Source organism: Aquarana catesbeiana, linkage group LG12 (assembly GCF_042186555.1).
Source record: "Aquarana catesbeiana isolate 2022-GZ linkage group LG12, ASM4218655v1, whole genome shotgun sequence".
NCBI lineage: Eukaryota > Metazoa > Chordata > Amphibia > Anura > Ranidae > Aquarana > Aquarana catesbeiana.
The window spans coordinates 47250792-47272813 of NC_133335.1; positions in this window are offsets into that span (position 1 = coordinate 47250792).

Genomic DNA, 22022 nt, shown 5'->3' on the forward strand with positions numbered 1-22022 from the left:
ATTTGAACTTCCTTCTTTTCTCTTTCTTTCTTATTTTACTGTTGCAGATCATGCTGTTTATTCAGACTTGATTTTTTGATCTGCTTCTTGTTTTACTGCTTGCGACAAAGTTACCCGGCTCATTGATACATTATATTGTCAAAAGTATAGGGACGCCTGTCTTTACACGTACATGAACTTTAATGGCATCCTAGTCTTATGCCGCGTACACACGTTCGGGCTTTCTGACAACAAATGTTCGATGTGAGCTTGTTGACGGAAATCCTGACCGTGTGTAGGCTCCATCGGACATATGTTGTCGGAATTTCCGAAAACAAAAATTTGAGAGCTGGATCTCAAATTTTCCGACATCAAAATCCGTTGTCGGAAATTCCGATTGTGTGTACACAATTCCGACGCACAAAATTCCACGCATGCTCGGAATCAAGCAGAAGAGCCGCACTGGCTATTGAACTTCATTTTTCTAGGCTCGTCGCACGTGTTGTACATCATTGCGTTCTTGACATTCGGAATTTCCGACAACATTTCTGTGACCGTCTGGTATGCAAGACAAGTTTGAGCCAACATCCGTCGGAAATAAATCCAGGATTTTGTTGTCGGAATGTCTGATCGTTGTACGCAGCATAAGTGCGTAGGGTTCAAAATTGAGGTGGCCCACCCTTTGCAGCTATAACAGCTTCATCTCTTCTGGGAAGGCTGTCCACAAGGTTTAGGAGTGTGTCTATGGGAATGTTTGCCCATTCTTCCAGAAGCACGTTTGTGAGGTCAGGCACTGATGTTGGATAAGAAGGCCTGGCTTGCAGTCTCCCCTCTAATTCATCCCAAATGTATTCTATCGGGTTGAGGTCAGGAGGTGCAAGCTATTCAAGTTCCTCCACCCCAAACTTGCTCATCCGTGACTTTATGGACCTTGCTTTGTGCACTGGTACGAAGTCATGTTGAAACAGGAATGGGCCATCCCCAAACTGTTCCCACAAAGCTGGGAGCATGAAATTGTCCAAAATGTCTTGGTATGCTGACGCCTTAAGAGTTCCCTTCATTGGAACTAAGGGGCCAAGCCCAAGTGGCAGCTGGTGCTTCATTTTTTTTGGGGGGGGTGGCAAACAAGCCAGCCAGCCCGCAAGCCCCACACTTACCCCATCCAGGTTGCGGGCAGCCTCAAGCTCTAATTATGTGCTTAAAAAAAAAAACTAGTTGAAATCTATGCGTCCGGCACCCTGCATGGAGAATAAGAATTCCCTTCACTGAAAATAAGGGGCCAAGCCCAACCCCTGAAAAACAACCCCACACCATAATCCCCCCTCCACAAAATTATTTTGGGCCAGTGCACAAAGCAAGGTCCATAAAGACATGGGTGAGTGAGTTTGGGCTGGAGGAACTTGACAAAGCTTACAAATGCGCTTTCCAGAAGAATGGTCAAACATTCCCATAGACACACTCCTAAACCTTGTGAACAGTCTTCCCAGAAGAGTTGAAGCTGTTATAGCTGCAAAGGGTGGGCCAACTCAATATTGAACCCTACGGACTAAGACTGGGATGTCATTAAAGTTCATCTGCGTATAAAGGCCAATACTTTTGACAACATAGTGCACCTATTCTAACTTGCAGACTACAAGTTTTGCTTATTGATATGCTATGTATACTGTTGGATGTTATCACATCCTTGGAAGCTACGTTCCAGCTGTCTAACATCTTCTTGGCAATTACTAATCTTTTTACGCTATGTTTTGTACTTTAAAATTCTCAATAAAAATCTATTGAAAGTGAAAATGAATGTAACTGCAACATGCTAATGCATACGTTAACACACCATACCGTAGCAGAGAAATGTAAATGAGCCCTGAAGTCTCTGCGTGACCTAGCTGCTTGGCTGTTGCGCTGACCAACTGGTTTTAATACGTTGAATTACTGATGTACAATAAGTACATAGATCAGGAAAGACAATGAAAAGTCAAAAGACCTTATCTACATGGGCAGACACTAAGTTTTGAAGCAAGGGGAAGTATGACAGTCAGGCACCTCTATTTTCAGATGCAGAGACCAGCAGTGGTACCCTACATGTTTCCTTTATTAAAAAGTGCATATAGCCTCTAGTTTTTATTCTCATATAGGACTAAAGAAATGCAAACAAACACAGTGGGCCATGCTTTCCACTTTCTTTTCACAGAAGTCATAGCCATATCACCTGGTGATCTTTAGGATATTTTCAGTTCAGTCACCAACAAGCTATTTACAACAGTTTTTTAAACATAAAAGTCCCTTTATCCATTTCCTGTGTCTTGTTTTGTCACATGGCTGAAGGAGATATTAGTCTGTGGTTAATGTATGGAAATAAACTGACACAGAATGATAATTGTAAAACCTCAAGGAAGAAAAAAAAAAAGTATATATAACGGGTAAAATAAGTACTGAACATGTCAAAATTTTTCTAGATAAATAGATTTCTAAATGGTGCTATTGACATAAAATTTCCACCACATGTCGGTAACAACCCATGCAATCCATACATAAAAAGAAGCCAAAACAAATAAGTTCAGAAGTTAAGTTATATGTAATAAAATGGAATGACACAGGGAAAAAGTATTGAGCAAAGGAAGAAAGGGAGGTGCAAAAAGGCATGGAAAGCCAAGACACCAGCAGTAATTAGAAAGAAGTCCTGCCACTTGTCAGTACAAATTACTTTTAGCTGGTTCAGTCTCAACTGATGGCCTATAAAAACGTGTCTTATTACCAAGGTGTCACACAAGAAACATCTCATGATGGGTAAAAGCAAAGAGCTCTCTCAAGACCTTTGCAACTTTATTGTTGCAAAACATACTGATGTCATTGGTTGCAGAAGAATTTCTAAACATCTGAAAGTTCCAGTGAGCACTGTTGGGGCCATAATCTGGAATTGGAAAGAACATACATTCACCATAAACTGAAATGTGATAAGAATTATCAGAAGAGTTGTCTAAGAGCCAAGGACCACTTGTGGAGAGCTTCAGAAATACCGCGATGGCCTGTATGCACGCTCACCACGCTCGACTCCATTGCTGAAGAAAAAGCATGTTGAAGCTCATTTAAAGTTTGCTGCACAACATTTAGACATGCCTATGAAATACTGGGAGAATATAGTTTGGTCAGATGAGACCACAATTGAACTCTTTGGATGCCATAGTACACACCATGTTTGGAGGTCAAATGGCACTGCACATCACCCCAAAAACACCCACGTACCAACAGTGAAGTTTGGAGGTGGGAACATCATTGTGTGGGTCTGTTTTTCAGCAAACGGTACTGGCAAACTTAATTTTATTGAAAGAAGGTTGAATCGAAAAATGTACCAATACATTCTTGATTAAATCTGCTTCCATCTACCAGGATGATGATTATGAAACGAGGGTGGACATTTCATCAAGACAATAATCCCAAACACAAAGCCAAGGAAACTCTCAATTTGTTTCAAAGAAAGAAAATAAAGCTGCTAGAATGGCCCAGCCAAACACCTGACTTGAATCCAATAGAACATCTATGGAAAGAACTAATCTATAATTTATACTACTAATTTACTAATTTATACTAATTTAAACTTATTTTAGCCGCTGTATACAGTGCCTTGAAAAAGTATTCATACCCTTTAAAATTTTCCACATTTTGGCATGTTACAACCAAAAACATAAATGTATTTTATCGGGATTTTATGTGATTGACCAACACAAAGTGGCACATAATTGTGAAGTGGAAGGAAAATGATAAATGGTTTTTGCCACAATTACAGCTGCAAGTCTTTTGGGGGAATTCTCTACCAGCTTTGCACATCTAGAGAGTGACATTTTTGCCCACTCTTCTTTGCAAAACAGCTCAAGCTCTGTCAGATTGGATGGAGAGCATCTGTAAACAACAATTTTCAAGTCTTGCCACTGATTCTTAATTGAATTTAGGTCTGGATTTTGACTGGCTTGTTCTAACACATGAATATACTTTGATCTAAACCATTTCATTGTAGCTCGTAGCTCTGTTTGTATGTTTAAGGTCGTTGTCCTGCTGGAAAGTGAATCGCTGCCCCAAGCCTTTTGCAGACTCTAACAGGTTTTCTTCTAATGCCCCGTACACACGGTCGGACATTGATCGGACATTCCGACAACAAAATCCTAGAATTTTTTCCGACGGATGTTGGCTCAAACTTGTCTTGCATACACACGGTCACACAAAGTTGTCGGAAAATCCGATCATTTTGAACGCGGTGACGTAAAACACGTACGTCAGGACTATAAATGGGGCAGTAGCCAATAGCTTTCTTCTCTTAATTTATTCTGAGCATGCGTGGCACTTTGTGCGTCGGATTTGTGTACACACGATCGGAATTTCCGACAACGGATTTTGTTGGAAAATTTTATAGCAAGTTCTCAAACTTTGTGTGTCGGAAATTCCTATGGAAAATGTGTGATGGAGCCCACACACGGTTGGAATTTCCGACAACAAGGTCCTAACACACATTTTCCGTCGCAAAATCCGACCGGGTGTACAGGGCATAAGACTGCCCTGTATTTGGCTCCATCCATTTTCTCATCAACTCTGACCAGCTTCCATGCCCATGCTGTAGAAAAGCATCCCCACAACATGATGCTGCCACCACCATGTTTCACGATGGTAATGGTGTGTTTAGGGTGATATACAGTGTTATTTTTTCCACCACACATAGTCTTTTGCTTTTAGGCCAAAAAGTAAAATTTTGGTCTCATCTGACCAGAGCACCTTCTTCTGCGTTTACTGTGCCCCACATGGCTTCTTGCCACTCTTCCATAAAGGCCACATTTGTGGAATGCTTGTAACTGCTTGTAACTGCAAGGGGGGGGGGACACAGGCAGAGAGAGAGACACACAGGCAGAGAGAGACAGGCAGAGAAAGAGAGACAGGCAGAGAGAGAGAGAGAGACAGGCAGAGAGAGAGAGCCAGGCAGAGAAAGAGAGGCACAGAGAGAGAGGCACGCAGAGACAGGCAGAGAGAGACAGGCAGAGTGAAAGACAGGCACACAGAAACAGAGAGAGAGAGATGCAGAGAGAGAGAAAGAGACATGCACAGATAGAGAGAGAGAGACAGAGAGAGAGAGAGAGAGCGAGGGACAGGCAGAGTGAAAGACAGGCACACAGAGACTGAGAGAGAGAGAGGCAGAGAGAGAGAGAGAAAGAGACATGCACAGATAGAGAGAGAGAGAGAGAGACACACACACACACACAGAGCGAGAGACAGGCAGAGAGAAAGAGACATGCACAGATAGAGAGAGAGAGAGAGACAGGCAGAGAGAGAGAGAGGCAGAGAGTAAGAGAGACAGGCAGAAAGAGAGAGAGGGACAGGCAGAGAGAGAGAGAGAGAGATTGGCAGAGCGCGAGAGAGAGAAAGAGAGAGAATCCATAGTTAAAGCACACTGCTCTCTCTTCTCTCACAGAATGGCTGAAATAGTTAATAATTTACATTTTTTCCCTGCATTGTGGACATTTGGGAGGGTCTCCTGAGGTTATCTTTAAAAAAGCATCTAACCTCCACTGCTGATAACTGCTTCTAAACTCAGTATGTAAAAGCATTTATCAGCTGTCAGTTTTGTTCAGAAGAGACAGGCAGAGAGAGAGAGAGAGAAACACAGGCAGAGAGAGAGAGAGACAGGCAGAAAGAGAGAGAGACAGGCAGAGAGCGAGAGACAGGCAGAGAGCGAGAGAGAAAGAGACAGACAGAGAGAGAGAGAGGCACACAGAGACAGGCAGAAAGAGAGACAGGCAGAGAGAAAGAGACAGGCAGAGCGAAAGACAGGCACAGAGAGAGACAGAGAGAGAAAGACAGGCAGAGAGAAAGAGACATGCAGAGAGAGACAGAGAGAGAGAGAGGCAGCGCTGCCAGCATACTTTAAAGTTGAGAAAACATAACTGCCAGCCCTTTCTCATGCACAGCTCCTTGTGTGTCACTCTCAATGTAAATGGAAGTCTCTTAATACCTCAATTAAAGCTGCTATGTCTGGCCGCTCTCCTCCTCCTGCTCCACCTCCTTCCCGAGTGTATCCTTTGATTGCAGGAGGAGAGCGGTCATGTGACCGTCAATGAAACAGCAGAGGAGAGCAGTCACATGACTGGGTCACGAAGAACGGCATTAATTGAGGTATTTAGAAGCTTTGATTTACAATGAGTGACACAGGAGGAGTGGTGTATGAGAAAGGGCTGGCAGTGATGTTTTCTCAACTTTAGAGTATTCTTTCCCAGGAGACTGGGGGTCTCCTGGGATTGCAGGGGGGCTTTATAATGAAAGAGGCCTGTGTGGTATGCAGGCAAAGGGGTCTGTGTACTATGCAGATGTCTGTGTACTGTGCAGGGAAAGGGGGCTGTGTTATGTGCAGGGGGTCTGTGTACTGTGCAGGGAAAGGGGGCTGTGTTATGTGCAGGGGGTCTGTGTACTGTGCAGAGGGTTGTGTACAGTGCAGGGAAGGGGGACTGTGTACTGTGCAGGGGGGCTGTGTACTGTGCAGGGGGTTGTATACTGTACAGGGAAAGGGGTCTGTGTACTGTGCAGGGGGGCTGTGTACTGTGCAGGGGGCTGTGTACTGTGCAGGGGGCTGTGTACTGTGCAGGGGGGCTGTGTACTGTGCAGAGGGTTGTGTACTGTGCAGGGAAAGGGGTCTGTGTACTGTGCAGGGGGGCTGTGTACTGTGCAGGGTGGCTGTGTACACTGCAGGGGGCTGTGGGAATTTTTTTTTCCTGAAACTTCCCTCTTAATGTTAGGGTGCGTGTTAAATGCACTCTGAAAATGAAACAAAGGCACCACTCTAAGTGCAGTAAAAAACAATAAAACTGTAAAAAGGTGCTCACAAAGGTACATAGTGAACAAGCATGTTGGCAAAAGCTGCCTGATATCCTAGGAGTGAGTCTGGTCCATATCCTGGATTGCAGTAATGTCCGATGGACAGGCTGCACAGATGGATGCTGGCACTTCCTGCCGTTGGAATGTATGATTGTTCTACTGTTGATTATTGCTTGCTTTTATGTGCTGCTGCTGTTTATGGTATTTGTATGGCTTTTATTTTATTGGAATATTACACAGCGTTTCGATTGGTCTCTGTCAGGATGTTGTGATTTTGCCTCAGTTAAACAGGAGCTGCTGCAGACGTTTTTGGCCTAACTGTTGGTTTAGAAAGGTAAAATCTGTTACCAGTTTGCAGGTGTATTTTGAATGATTTTTTTTCTGTGTCATTGCTGTTTATAGTAGGCTCATGTCTGAATGTGTTTGGGCTGTAGACCTGAGAGTTGCACTTGAGGCATGTAATATAGGTCTACCTTTTTACACATGGCACTAAATAATGTATTTTCTGGTAAAGCATGCTTAGGAGGGGACCACACAAAAAGTAGCCTAGGGGCCCATGACCACCTTAATCCTCCACTGATCATATGTCCCCAGTAGAGTCCCTCCTTACATCAAGTGTCCCCAGTAGAGTCCCTCCTTAAATCAGCTGTCCCCAGTAGAGTCCCTCCTTACATCATCTCTCCCCAGTAGAGTCCCTCCTTACATCAGGTGTCCCCAGTAGAGTCCCTCCTTAAATCAGCTGTCCCCAGTAGAGTCCCTCCTTACATCAGGTGTTCCCCGTAGAGTCCCTCCTTACATCAGCTGTCCCCAGCAGAGTCCCTATATGCATCAGCTGTCCCCAGTAGAGTGCCTCCTTACACCAGGTGTCCCCAGTAGAGTCCCTCCTTAAATCAGCTGTCCCCAGCAGAGTCCCTATATACATCAGGTGTCCCCAGTAGAGTCCCTCCTTACACCAGGTGTCCCCAGTAGAGTCCCTCCTTACATCAGCTTTCCCCAGCAGAGTCCCTATATACATCAGATGTCCGCAGTAGAGTGCCTCTTTACATCAGGTGTCCCCAGTAGAGTCCTCATATACATCAGCTGTCCCCATAGAGTCCCTCCTTACATCAGGTATCCCCAGTAGAGTCCCTCCTTACATCAGCTGTCCCCAGTAGAGTCCCTCCTTACATCAGGTGTCCCCAGTAGAGTGCCTCCTTACATCAGCTGTTCCCAGTAGAGTCCCTCCTTACATCAGGTGTTCCCCGTAGAGTCCCTCCTTACATCAGCTGTCCCCAGCAGAGTCCCTATATGCGTCAGCTGTGCCCAGTAGAGTCCCTCCTTACACCAGGTGTTCCCAGTAAAGTCCCTCCATACATCAGCTGTCCCCAGCAGAGTCCCTATATACATCAGATGTCCGCAGTAGAGTCCCTCTTTACATCAGGTGTTCCCAGTAGAATCCCCATATACATCAGCTGTCCCCAGTAGAGTCCCTACTTACATCAGGTGTCCCCAGCAGAGTCCCTCCTTACGTCAGCTGTCCCTAGCAGAGTGCCTATATACATCAGGTGTCCCCAGTAGAGTCCCTCTCTACAACAGCTGTCCCCAGCAGAGTCCCTATATACATCAGATGTCCCCAGCAGAGTCCCTATATACATCAGCTGTCCCCAGTAGAGTCCCTCCTTACACCAGGTGTTACACCAGGTGTCCCCAGTTGCCAGTGGCATCACTAGGGTTGGTGTCACCTGGTGCGGAAAAACATGGCGCCACCTCCCCCCATGGTCCTCCCTCAGTACAGACCCCTTCAGGATAAACCACCCCTTCCTCCATCAGTACAGACCCCCCCACCTGTACAGACCCCCCAGGACAACCCATCCCCTCCATATGTACAGACCCCCCCAGGAGTACAGACCCCCCAGGACAACTCACGCCCCTCCATCTGTACAGACCCGCCCAAGACAACTCACCCCACTCCATCTGTTCAGACCCCCCCAGGAGTACAGACCCCCTCCATCTGTACAGACCCCCTCAGGACAATTCACCCCCTCCATCTGTACAGACCACCCCAGGAGTACAGACCCCCCCTCCATCTGTACAGACCCCACAGGAGTACAGACCCCTAGGACAATTCACCCCCCTCCATCCGTACAGACACCCCCCAGGACACTCTTTGATGTAGTGAAGTTGTCCTGTCCCCTTAGCAAAATAACACCCCCAAAAGCATAATGTTTCCATCTCCATGTTTGACCATGGGGATGGTGTTTTTGGGGTCATAGGCAGCATTCCTCCTCCCAACACGTCAAGTTGAGTTGATGCCAAAGAGCTCAATTTTGGTCTCATCTGATCACAACACTTTCACCCAGTTCTCCTCTGAATCATTCAGATGTTCATTAGCAAACTTCTGATTGGCCTGTACATGTGCTTTCTTGAGCAGAGGGACCTTGCGGGAGCTGCAGGATTTCAGTCCTTCACGGCGTAGCGTGTTACCAATTGTTTTCATTGGTGACTATGGTCCCAGCTGCCTTGAGATCATTGACAAGATTCTCCCGTGTAGTTCTGGGCTGATTTCTCACTGTTCTTATGATCATTGAAACTCCATGAGGTGAGATCTTGCATGAAGCCCCAGACTGAGGGAGATTGAGGGTTATTTTGTGTTTCTTCCATTTGCAAATAATCGCACCAACTGTAGTCACCTTCTCCCCAAGCTGCTTGTAGCCTATTCCAGCCTTGTGTAGGTCTACAATCTTGTCCCTGACATCCTTGGACAGCTTATTGGTCTTGGCCATGGTGGAGAGATTGGAATCTGATTGATTGCTTCTGTGGACAGGACTTCTTTTTTACAGGTAACAAGCTGAGATTAGGAGCACTCCCTTTAAGAGAGTGCTCCTAATCTCAGCCCATTACCTGTATAGAAGACACCTGGGAACCAGAAATCTTGCTGATTGATAGGGGATCAAAAACGTATTTCACTCATTAAAATGCAAATTAATTTATAATTTTTTGAAATGTGTTTTCTGGATATTTGTGTTGTTGTTCTGTCTCTCACTGTTAAAATCAACCTACCATTAAAATTATAGACAGATCATTTATTTGCCAGTGGGCAAACGTACAAAATCAGCAGGGGATCAAATACTTTTTTTCCCTCACTGTAATAGGGCGTACACACGGTCGGACTTTGTTCGGACATTCCGACAACAAAATCCTAGGATTTTTTTCCGACGGATGTTGGCTCAAACTTGTCTTGCATACACACGGTCACACAAAGTTGTCGGAAAATCCGATCGTTCTGAACGCGGTGACGTAAAACACGTACGTCGGGACTATAAACGGGGCAGTGGCCAGTAGCTTTCATCTCTTTATTTATTCTGAGCATGCGTGGCACTTTGTCCGTCAGATTTGTGTACACACGATTGGAATTTCCGACAACGGATTTTGTTGTCGGAAAATTTTATCTACTGCTCTCCAACTTTGTGTGTCGGAAAATCCGATGGAAAATGTCCGATGGAGCCCACACACGGTCGGAATTTCTGACAACACGCTCCGATCGGACATTTTCCATCGGAAAATCCGACCGTGTGTACGGGGCATTAGAGGTCCATATAGTGAACTTTGTACTGAGTTATTCACTTTAACGTCATCACAGAGGACAAGGGGGTACTCTTTATATCTGGAAGAAAAGGGATTCCATCTCCAAATACAGAAAGGCTTCTTCACAGCAATAGCTGTGAAAATGTGGAATAGACTTCATCAAAAGCTGGTTCTGTCCAGCTCAGTAGATTGTTTTAAGAAAGGCTTGCATTTTCTGCTAGATACACATAATATAACTGGATACTTACATTTATAGGTAAAGTTGATCCAAGGAATATCGGATTGCCTCTTGGGGGATCAGGAAGGCTTTTTTTTCCCCCTGCTGAAGCAAATTGGTTCATGCTTTAGTGGGGGGTTTTTGCCTTCCTCTGGATCAACTGTCGGTATAGGATTGTACACTATGTTACAAAAAGTATTGGGACCCGTCCTTTACACACACATGAACTTTAATCGCATCCCAGTCTAAGTCTATAGGGTTCAATATGTCTATAGTCTATAAGGTCCTCAAGGTATAAAGTCATGTGATTGATGATGAAATGTGTCGGGCGGAGCCTGTGATGTCACCACGCACCACCAGGAAGGAGACTGGGACCTGATGGTGGTTTGCAGCCAAGGATATACAGACATCTAGGTGGTATTGTACGAGTTTCACTAGGTGTTAATGATCACTGTGATTATTTTTTTTCATTTATATGAGATTGTTTTGTATTCATATGAAATTTTTAATGTAAGTGGTATACACGTAGAAAGTATATTGATATTTTATTAGACACTGGGTAGCACTGTTCTCATTTATTCAGCACATTATATGGTTCAGTTAAAGCAATAGGCTTCACGGTTTTTATTTTTATTCTTGGTGTCCCTTTATAGAAAACCATCATCAGGTAATACCATCTTGAATACCAGAAGCTCACATCCAGCACCTTTGGTGTCGAGCATAAACTATAGTCAGTATCTACCTTTGAAACGTAATTGTTCTAAACAAGAGGATTTTGAAGTTGAAGCTAAAGCATTACAAAAACATTTGCTAAATAGGGGATACAGCAGAACATCATTAAAAAAGGGCACATCAGCGGTCCAATGGCCAAAATAGGAGTTTTTTTATACATAAACCAAAAATGAGAGCAGAAAGTCAAAATGTAAGATTAATTACATGATACTCTGGACAGCACAGTCAAGTCCAAAAAATTATGAGTAAATTTTGGTACCTTTTAAAATGCAGATGATACCATTTCCAAACACATAAAAGACTATCCATAAATCACTCTTAGGAGATCAGAATCTCTGAGGGACCAGTTGGTCCACAGTTACCACCCCAATTTAGGCAAAAAGGAAAATTTGAGAAATGAGAAAATGTAGAAAATTTAATTTTTGCTAACATGTTTGGAAAGCTCAGCAAATTATGTTACCTAATAGTAAAATGTACAAACCCCATTTTTTTGCAAACTGACAGTCAGTTGGCATTGTATATTATATAGAATGTCAATGTGCAATGTTTTACGTTGGTAAAACTAAAAGACCATTCTTCCATACAATTAGGGACCACGTTAAACTGGTTTCCGGTAAGGAATTTGAGAGTCCCATAAGCTGCCGTATGGAGTTGTACCACCAATTTGATGCTACCAAGATGACATTTTTTGCCTTGGAGCATATACCTACAAATGAAAGGGGAGGTGATGTTGACAGACTGCTCCTACGACGGGAGACAAAATTGATTTTCAATTTGTCGGCTACAAAATACCCGGGATTGAATGATGCTCTTAGTTTCAAACCATTTTTTTGAGTTGTTTTTTTTTTTCTTTCCATTTTGGTGCCCAATTTGACTAGTCAATGTCTATTATCTGGGTAAAGACTTTTTGCTTTAATAAGGGATGTTTTTTGTATATATTACCTGAAGTAGTTTTTCCAAAAATGTATATAAAATATTGTGAGGTCCTTCTGATGAATTTTGATCTTACCTTGGAGGGTGATTCATGATTTCATGAGGGTGGTGGTTTATCCCTTGGCGGAGTGGGTGGTCATACGGGAGCCCAGGGCGTCATTATGGGTACTAAGTTTGAGCAACCAATTCTTTTGGGACTCTTTACGTGCTAGGTGGCACCAAAACGGTGCTTACATCTGGCTTTGGATTATTAACCAATAGTGCTGTTCTGTGGGTGCTGATTTAACTGTTGATTTAGTGTATAGTCAGTACCCACATGAACCCTTTTTCCTTTTTGGAGAGCTTTTTATCTTAGATGTTTCTCTCTGTGTATATATAGCACAGCGCCGCTATTTTGTTTTTCATTTGTGTTTCTTGTGGAGTAATTTGTTCTTGATGCAGGAGTGAACAAGGAGCGTGACAGTGGGAGACAAATGATTGTTGCCCCTTTTTGTTCTCTCTCTCTCATAAGCCACTGTTTATGCCAGTATTGGGATTAGGAGGTTTCAAGATGGCCGCGGCTGTTTCGCACATGTGCAGAAGGCTGCTCTATATTGTGTAATGCGAGTATTGGAATGAGGAGTTTTAAAGATCCCCATGGCTGTTCGCACATGTGTGGAACAACGCTTTGTGTCAAGAGGGATCGCGCTTGGCTGCGATAGCCTATTCCCATTTCAGCTGAGAAGAAGGGGGAGTGACGGAGCGGCTAATGGGCGTCCGCATCTCGGCGGTGACACCAGACGCCACCGAGATGGAGGAGGTATTTAAGGACCATCAGGGCAGCTGTTGATTTGCTGCGGCTGCTCACCCTGGTGGATACTTGGTAGGACAGCTATAAAAGATCTGAGTAGGTGAACTTTCTGGTAGTAAGATGAGAGTGAAGTTTTTGGAAGTTTTTGGATGGCAACTTTGTTAGATAATTATGTATTTATGTGATTATTTGTAGGGGATTATCCCTGTCTGAAGGCATTACCTATATGTTGGATCTGCCTTGCCTTATCAGAATTATATTGGTGCAAAGTGGGATTAGCAGGTTTATTCCTTGTCTTTCTATTTAGCGACCATTCATACTGAGGTGAGATGGACACAAGATGAGTATAAATGGTTCCTTTGTGTATGGATGGCTGATATGTATATTCTTACAGTTGTTTTTCATGTGATTTTTTTTTTTTTTTTTTTAGAAAAAACGGTCTCCATCTATCAAGCTGTTATACATATTTTGAAGTATTTGACAAGGATGGTTACTGGATTTTAAAATCCTCTTATCCCCCAACCTGATTCTGAGATATGTTAGGTATAATTGATTAAATATATAAATGAGGGGTTGCTTTAAACCATAATCTCATCAGACATACAATGCTGAGAAAAAGTATTTGCCCCCTTTCTGATTTTTTTATTTTTTGCATATTTGTCTCACTTAAATGACTCAGTTCATCAAACAAATTTTATTATTACACAAAGATAACCCGAGTAAATACAAAATGCAGTTTTTAAATAATGGTTTCATTTATTAGGCTGTCCAAACCTGCCTGGCTTTATGTGAAAAAGTAATTGCCCCTAAACCTAATAACTGGTTGTGCCACCCTTGGTGGCAACAACTGCAATCAAGTGTTGCGATAACTAGCAATCTTTTTCGAGTCTTTCACATTGCTGTGAAGCAATTTTGGCCCACACTTTGTTTTAATGTTTTAATTCAGCCACATTGGAGGGTTTTCCAGCATGAACAGCCTGTGTAAGGTCATGATACAGCATCTCAATTGGATTTAAGTCTGGGCTATTACTAGGCCACTCCAAAACCTACATTTTGCTTTGTTTGAACCATTGGAGGTGGACTTGCTGTTGTGTTTCAGATCATTGTCCTGCTGCATAACCTTGAGGTCAAGAACTGATAGCCGGGCATTCTCCTTTGTGATTTTCTGGTAGAGCTCAGAATTCATCAATTATGGTAAGTCGTCCAGGTCCTGAAGCTGCAAAGCAGTCCTAGACCATCATGCTACCACCACGTCTGACTGTTGGTATGATGTTTTTGTTATGAAATCCTGTAATAGTTTTATGTGAGATGTAACATGACGCACACCTTCCAAAAGTAAAAATGTTCTCATCAGTCCACAGAATATTCGCCTAAAAGTCTTGGGGATAATCAAGATGTTTTTTGGTAAATGTGAGATGAGCCTTTGTGTTCTTTTTGGTCAGCAGTGGCTTTGGCCTTGGAACTCTCCCATGGATGCCATTTTTGCCTAGTCTCTTTCATATTGTTGAATCATGAACACTGATCTTACCCGAGGCAAGTGAGCCCTGCAGTTCTTTAGATGTTGTTCTGGGTTCTTTTATGACCTCCTGGATGAGTCGTCGTCATGCTCTTGGAGTAATGTTTGTAGGCCGGGCACACCTGGGAAGGTTCACCACTGTTCCAATTCATTTTTGGATAATGGCTTTCCCCATGGTTCACTGGAGTTCCAAAGCCTTAGAAATGGCTTCGAAACCCTTCCTAGACTGATACATGAACATTACTTTGTTTCTAATCTGTTCTTGATTTTTTTTTGATTGTGGCATGATATGTGGCTTTTTGTGATCTGTTAGCGTGCGTCACTTTGTCAGACAGCTTCTATTTATGTGATTTCTTGATTCAACAGGTCTGGCAGTAATCAGGCGTTGGTGTGGCAAGTGAAATTTAACTCCGCTTTCCAAAAAAGTGTGGTTAATCACAGTTCATTGATGATTCAGCATGGTAGGGGGCAATTAATTGTTCACATAGGGCCAGGCAGGTTTGAGCAGCTTTTTTCCCCATGGATAGGTGAAGGGCAGATGATCGGAGGGAGCCCAACCCTCCTTAAAGGCGCAGGAGCACACTAAACACCCAGCACATTGCACAATGGCAGCAAAGGTGTCAGTGCGTTGCCTGGCCAATATGTCAACAATACAAAAAGGGGGACACCTTTGCTGCCATTGTGCAATGTGCTGGGTGTTTGGTGTGCTCCTGCGCCTTTAAGGAGGGTTGGGCTCCCTCTGGTTATCTGCCCTTCACCTATCCATTAAAATACATGTGCTCCCACTGTGGAAACGCTTCAAAGTTAGAGTTAGGGTCTGCAGGATACAGGGTGCTTTGCCGTGGCCTGCAGCTTATGCTTGTATTTGCCAATGTGTGCAACTAAACCCCTGTTTTTAAACGCATACTATTAGGCAAGTTAATTCGGTTGGTCGCAGGTTGGTTGGTAAGTTGAGCTTGGAAATTCTTTGGTTTTATTTTACATGCGTTTGCCCTTCCAGTGCTGCTTGCTGTGAAGACCAGTTATAGGTGGGGGCAGTGACCCCTTTTTTGTTTTGGCTTATCCTCTCTATGACACACTAATGCCCCGTACACACGGTCGGATTTTCCGATGGAAAATGTGTGATAGGACCTTGTTGTCGGAAATTCCGACCGTGTGTAGGCTCCATCACACATTTTCCATCGGCTTTTCCGACACACAAAGTTTGAGAGCAGGATATAAAATTTTCCGACAACAAAATCCGTTGTCGGAAATTCCGATCGTGTGGGCACAAATCCGACGGACAAAGTGCCACGCATGCTCAGAATAAATAAAGAGATGAAAGCTATTGGCCACTGCCCCATTTATAGTCCCAACGTACATGTTTTATGTCACCGCGTTCAGAATGATCGGATTTTCCGACAACTTTGTGTGACCGTGTGTATGCAAGACAAGTTTGAGCCAACATCCGTTAGAAAAAATCCTAGGATTTTGTTGTCGGAATGTCCGAACAACGTCCGACCGTGTGTATGGGGCATAATACTTTGTTGGGCTATCTGCTTGTGGGTTCCTATCAGTTCTTTGGAGTTGTGCTCATAATAGGGTGAGATCTTTTTCATCAGATGACCTAAATATATATGATCTGTCTCTAATCTGATCAATACGCACCTTAAAACTCCCATTCTGTATCTTTCTATTTGTAACCCTACTTTAATCTATCCAAAATGATAGATAGAGGGTCTCTTCCAGCAGAACTGGACCCAGACATTCTACTCTTCTACCTTAGGCCCCAGTCTCTCTCACCACCTTCTGGGCACACCGCCCCTGGAGTTCCATAAAAATTCAGGCTGTCTGCTCTGTTCTTCCTCCCACTATACTTCTAGAATCCTCTAGAACAGTGGTTCTCAACTCCTGTCCTCGGGACCCACCAACAGGCCAGGTTTACAAGATAACTGAAATACATCACAGGTGATATAATTTGTTGCTCAGTGATTGCAGTATTCTAGTCTGCATCTCCCCAAGGTAATACTTAAAATCTGGCCTGTTAGTGGATCCTGAGGACAGGAGTTGAGAACCACTGCTCTAGAAGACAGGGGTAAGTAACAGAGCAGCAGCCTGTGAAACACTGAGCAGTCCAAACAATCAACACTGATTACAGAGCAGCGAAACTAAATAATTTACTTAGCAGCCCACTCTATACTAGGAGGGTGCTACATATATGATTTTCTAATGTTCTTGTTTTTAATAGCATGTGATATAGGTATTTACCCAGCAAAAAGTATCCCAAACAGGCGGGGACAGAAAAAGATGGGGCTAACCGAATAGCAGTAAACACCATTGTGCTAGTATCAAAATATAATTTATTGGTATATATAAAAAACATGGGGGTAGGTTGATGAGACCAGTGACAAACTAGCCCTGGCTCAGGTTGGTGACAGGCCACAATGGGCTAATCAAGAACAACCACAGATAGGGGGGACAAGACAATATGTAACAAAACTAATATGAACAAAAACGTCCGGACGCCAGGTTAATTGGCGTCAGCCTAACCCACCACTAAGGTGGAATATCCAGCAATTGCTGAGTTTAGGGTAGACTAAGACCAACCCCAGCCAGCAGAGGAAAAAAGGGAGGGGATGGAAGCTCCTCATAAAACACTTGAATAGGAAATGGGACGTATCCTTTCTTGAAACGTATATAGCCCATAGAATAGTACCGAGAGGTCTGAGGGACAAAGTGATACCAGCTGAACACCTCCATAGTTCCAGATTTCTGGACAAATGGAAAGAACTCTGTATTGACCATGGGGTGTCAGTGATGAAATTAATTGTTGAGGAAGAGAGGATCCAACTAGAAGAGCTTTCGACTGCGATTACTGAAAGCTCCCTAGGTTTGGAGTCCAACAAAGACTCCGAAGAATTTCAAAAACATAGTGAAACCTTGAAAAAGGAGGCAGAAAAAACACAACACAATCTGAAAATAACGAAACAATCTAAGTTTAGACGAGATCTAGGAGACTGGGAAAAGGGAGAAATATTCGATCTTACGCCACGCCGTAATAGAAGTAGATCTAGGCGTGGTAACCCTAGATCTTCTTCTAGAGTCATCGGATCCCAAAGTGACACTGAAGACGAAAACATACCCAGGACTGTGACTTTTTTAGAGGAGGAGGGGGTGGTGGGCGAAAACAGGGAAAATCACCAACAAGAGAGGCCCAATACACGCAAACAACAAACCCCCAGACAAAAACAGACGGACAAGGACTGGAATACAAACAAGGGAGGTGCCCGAACCAGAAGTCAGCGGAATCAACGAGACAACTGACTGAAAGTATAGGGAGTAATGATATGAAAATTATCAACCTCTCTAGTTTTTCCCTTGCCCAAAGACACATTGATCTCCTACAACGTGGTATGTCCTTCTCACCTACAAGTCACATGGACGAGTTTACCATTTTCAAAGACGTTACCCTTTTCCTCTGCAAGGTTTTCCTCCATTTTCTCCACACTAATAAATCAACACTGGGTGAAGGGTTGGTTACCCCCAACACTAAGGATGAGGAGATGCTGGAAATCCTTAATTCCCTCCTGGATGAGAATGAGGTAGAAGAAGAAACTATGGGCCCACAAAAGAGACAGTCTAACCTTAACATCAGGTCCAGGAAGATGCCCCCACTAAATAAAAACAAGTGGTTGAGCCTCTTCCTGGACATGATTCAATTAGATTTGGGTAAAGTTGATTGGGAAACTAAAAAATGTGACAATTTGTCCCCCAATGAATGTAGGGCAATTAGGGAACTATCAGAGGAGTGACAAGGGGGGGCAACGTGGTCCTCTTGGATGAAAGGGACTATGAGAAAGAAGTCTTTCGACTTCTGGGTGATGCAAAAACGTATAGAAAACTACCCGGTGACCCCTTTCCTAAACTTGTCAAGAACCTTAATGTCAAGCTTAGATTTGCTGGGGAGGCAAATTTTCACCGCATTCAATTCGCTTGACAGGACAGTGTGACCGCCTCTCAATGGAAACAGTTCACACAGGTCCAGGGCGGTCGTGGTCCCCACTGGAAAAGGGTCCTGGGCATCTTTGGCACCATTTCAGGTATGAATTTAGGCAAAAATTCAGACCTAATTCGCACCTGAAATTGGTGAACAGGGACGCACCGGACCCACGGCCACATCAGTGTGAACCAAGCCTTAAAGTGTTACTAAACCCACAACAGTAAACTCTGTCTGTATATGCAGTAAATCATGCTTGTTATACTCACTGTGTAAAAAGGCTGTTTTATCCTGTATGCACAGATCCTCCCCCTCATGCACGGTTTATCTAGGGATGGCCAGCTAACACAGGCAAAGTAGCTGACTTGCACATGCTCAGTTGTCTTTCCTGCTGGAGAGAACAGTTACTTGTTCTCAGCAATAGTCAGGTCACATGATACTGACATCAGACATATGGGCGTGTATACAAGCTGAAGTGGAAATCTCCTCCTTCCTGATCTCTCAGCACTGGAGAAACTGTGCAGTTTATCATGTAACATGATACAGATCATCCAAAAAGGTATATATTGGCAGTATTTTAATGTAAAAAGAAGATTTATAAGCTGTGGGCACTGTGGATGAACTATTTTCATATTACTGGGTTTAGTAACATTTTAAAGTGATATTAAAGGCTTTTCTTTTTTAAATAACAAACATGTCATACTCACCTGCTCTGTGCAGGGATCTTGCACAGAGCAGTCCACATCCTCCTCTTCTCAGGTCCCTTGCCGGCACTCTGGGCCCCTACCTCCTGTCGAGTGCTCCCAGAGCAAGCAGCTTGCAATGGGGACACCCAAGCAAGTGTGCTCCTGAGCCACGGCTCTGCATGTCCATTCACACACAGAGCCACAGCTCAGCTCAGCTCCGCCCCTGCTCTCTCCTCATTGGCTCACTGGCTGTGATTGACAACAGAAGCCAATGACTCTCACTGCTGTCTCCCCAAATGAGGAGGGGGAGTCCCCAGAGAGCGAGGCTCCCATGCACAACACTGGATTGAGATGAAGCTGATACATATTAGGGGGCGCTGCACACGGGTTTTTTACCTTCGTGCATAGAATGAAACATTGAGCCTTTAGACCCCTTTCACACTGGGGCGCTTTGCAGGCCCTGAAAAAGCCGCTGCTGTCTCTCCAGTGTGAAAGCCCCGAGGGCTTTCACACTGGAGCGATGCGCTGGCAGGACGGTAAAAAAAGTCTTTGGAGTGAAGGAGCGGTGTATACGCTTCTGCCCCTTGAAATTAATGGGTCAGCGCGGCTATACAGCCGGCATAGCGCTGCTGAAGCAGCGCTTTGCAATGGTTTTAACCCTTTCTCAGCCGCTAGCAGGGGGTAAAACCGCCCCGCTAGTGGCCGAATACTGCCGCTAAAAATATCCCATCCCATTCCGCAAATTGTCCACCCAATGAACAAGCCTCTATTTACAGTAACAGGATTGCAGACATTTGAAGGCATTCAGTGAAATATTCTACACACGCCTTCTATAGCTCTTCTCAATGGTGTAACTGGCATGTAGGACATGTGTAGGCACTCCTGGTTCTTCACTAAATAAGGTTTGCATAGCTTAGAAGCATGGTTCAAATAGCTGTCCTGGTGTATAATGAAACTTGCACAAAGGGAATGGCATGATGTAAAAAAAAGAAGTTACCTTTTAAGTTAATTATTCCTTACAATTATTGTACTTGACCAATGGTACCAAGTACCTCACCATACTTTCTTTTCTTCTACATATCACTCACACATCAAGTAGTAGTCACATTAACTGGACGCGTTATGTTTGTAGTTTAGCAAGCCATATCTTCAGTTCCTAGAGTGTCTGGACGATACCCCACCATTTACAATCAGACCTTATGATAACTTAATCATGGGATGTGAAAATGCTAATTGTCCAAGAGCAGGATAGGAGCTGTAAAAGTAATGTTGTCATCCTGTTCTAGTTACATAACCCCATTGTTGGTATCAAGAAGCCAGTATACTGTAGGTAGTTTCTTGATTTACATGGCTAAAGATGTAAATTGTCAAATTGCCAGTAAAGAGATGTATAAAGAAATGTGGAAGAAAGATGGTGACAGAGGCCATCATCCCTGTTTAGGGATCGCAATCCCATTTTGATTGAGGAATGCCTATAGAGGCAAAGGGGTTACATAACTAGGTCAGATTAGCACTACAACTGTCACACCTCCCATCATGCACTTGGGTAATCAACATTTACACATTCCATGGTGATTGGATTAACCAATTTACACAAAAGTAATTTTTACTTACCTAAAACCCCCACACAATTATATATTTGACAGCAGAAGGCATGTATAATAAAATTGTGACAGTTGCAATTTTTATCAAACGGGTATTTTCAGGGGGGAAAAAAAGACACTAAATGTGCACACAAATATATAAAGCAATTTTTTGGTAAAATATAAAACAGGGTTGTGTTGAGTAAAAGAGACCAAGCATGGTAGGTGTGTATGGGGGTGATGCCTTTAGAGTTCTGGATCACTTTCACCTGAAAGCAAACTGAAATTAACAAAGCTCACAGCGTCCACCGTGAGGTTATTTTAACTGTTTGACTACGATATTCTCATTGTGTGGACCTGGCGAGAGGAGAGAGCTTAGAGCCGCTGGTAATGATTTATCTTTGGAGGGAGTTCCCAAGGATGGGAATCAGTTATGGATGTATTTTTGTATTTCTTAAGGAGAATTTTGTGTATTTTTATTAGTTTTTCCCTTTTTTTTTTTTTTTTTTTATATACTGGTGTCTTCACTGTGGATATCATATTAATTGACAAACACACACACACACACACACACACACTTGCCTCCATTTTTAATAAAAATTATATTTAAGATTTATTGCACTGAGTAAAGTATCTCACGGTTAAGTTGCTGTTCTAGTACACTATTGATTGGTTATATATAAACACAAACGCAGCTTAATTGCACAATTTCCACATGAAGTAACACTTGATTAGCCAACTCACATTGTTGACACCCCCATACCTTCTGCAGTTATTGTGATAATAGAACGTGAATGACATTCTTAATATTAGAATGTCTTTTAAGTCCTAGCAACAGACATGTCAAACTGCGCATCTTTTTTTCCAAGCCGTAGAACAGTTATACCATTTTCCAGACTCTAAAGCCCCATACACACTATCAGATTTTCTGCTGATTTTTTCCTTCAGATTTACCAAAACCATATGAGGTCAAACCTTAGGAGTTTCAATTTGTATGCAATCAGGCAGGCCCTTGCACTACATGGTTTTGGTAAATCTGAAGACAAAAATCAGCTGAAAATCTGATAGTGTGTATGGGGCTTAAGATTCCACAGAACCAAGGTTTTGGTTATGCACAGGAACACCTCTAACTGTTAGTACACACATGCCGAATGTCAGGCCGGTTAAAAACGGGTGAGATGCGACCTGTGTATATGGCAG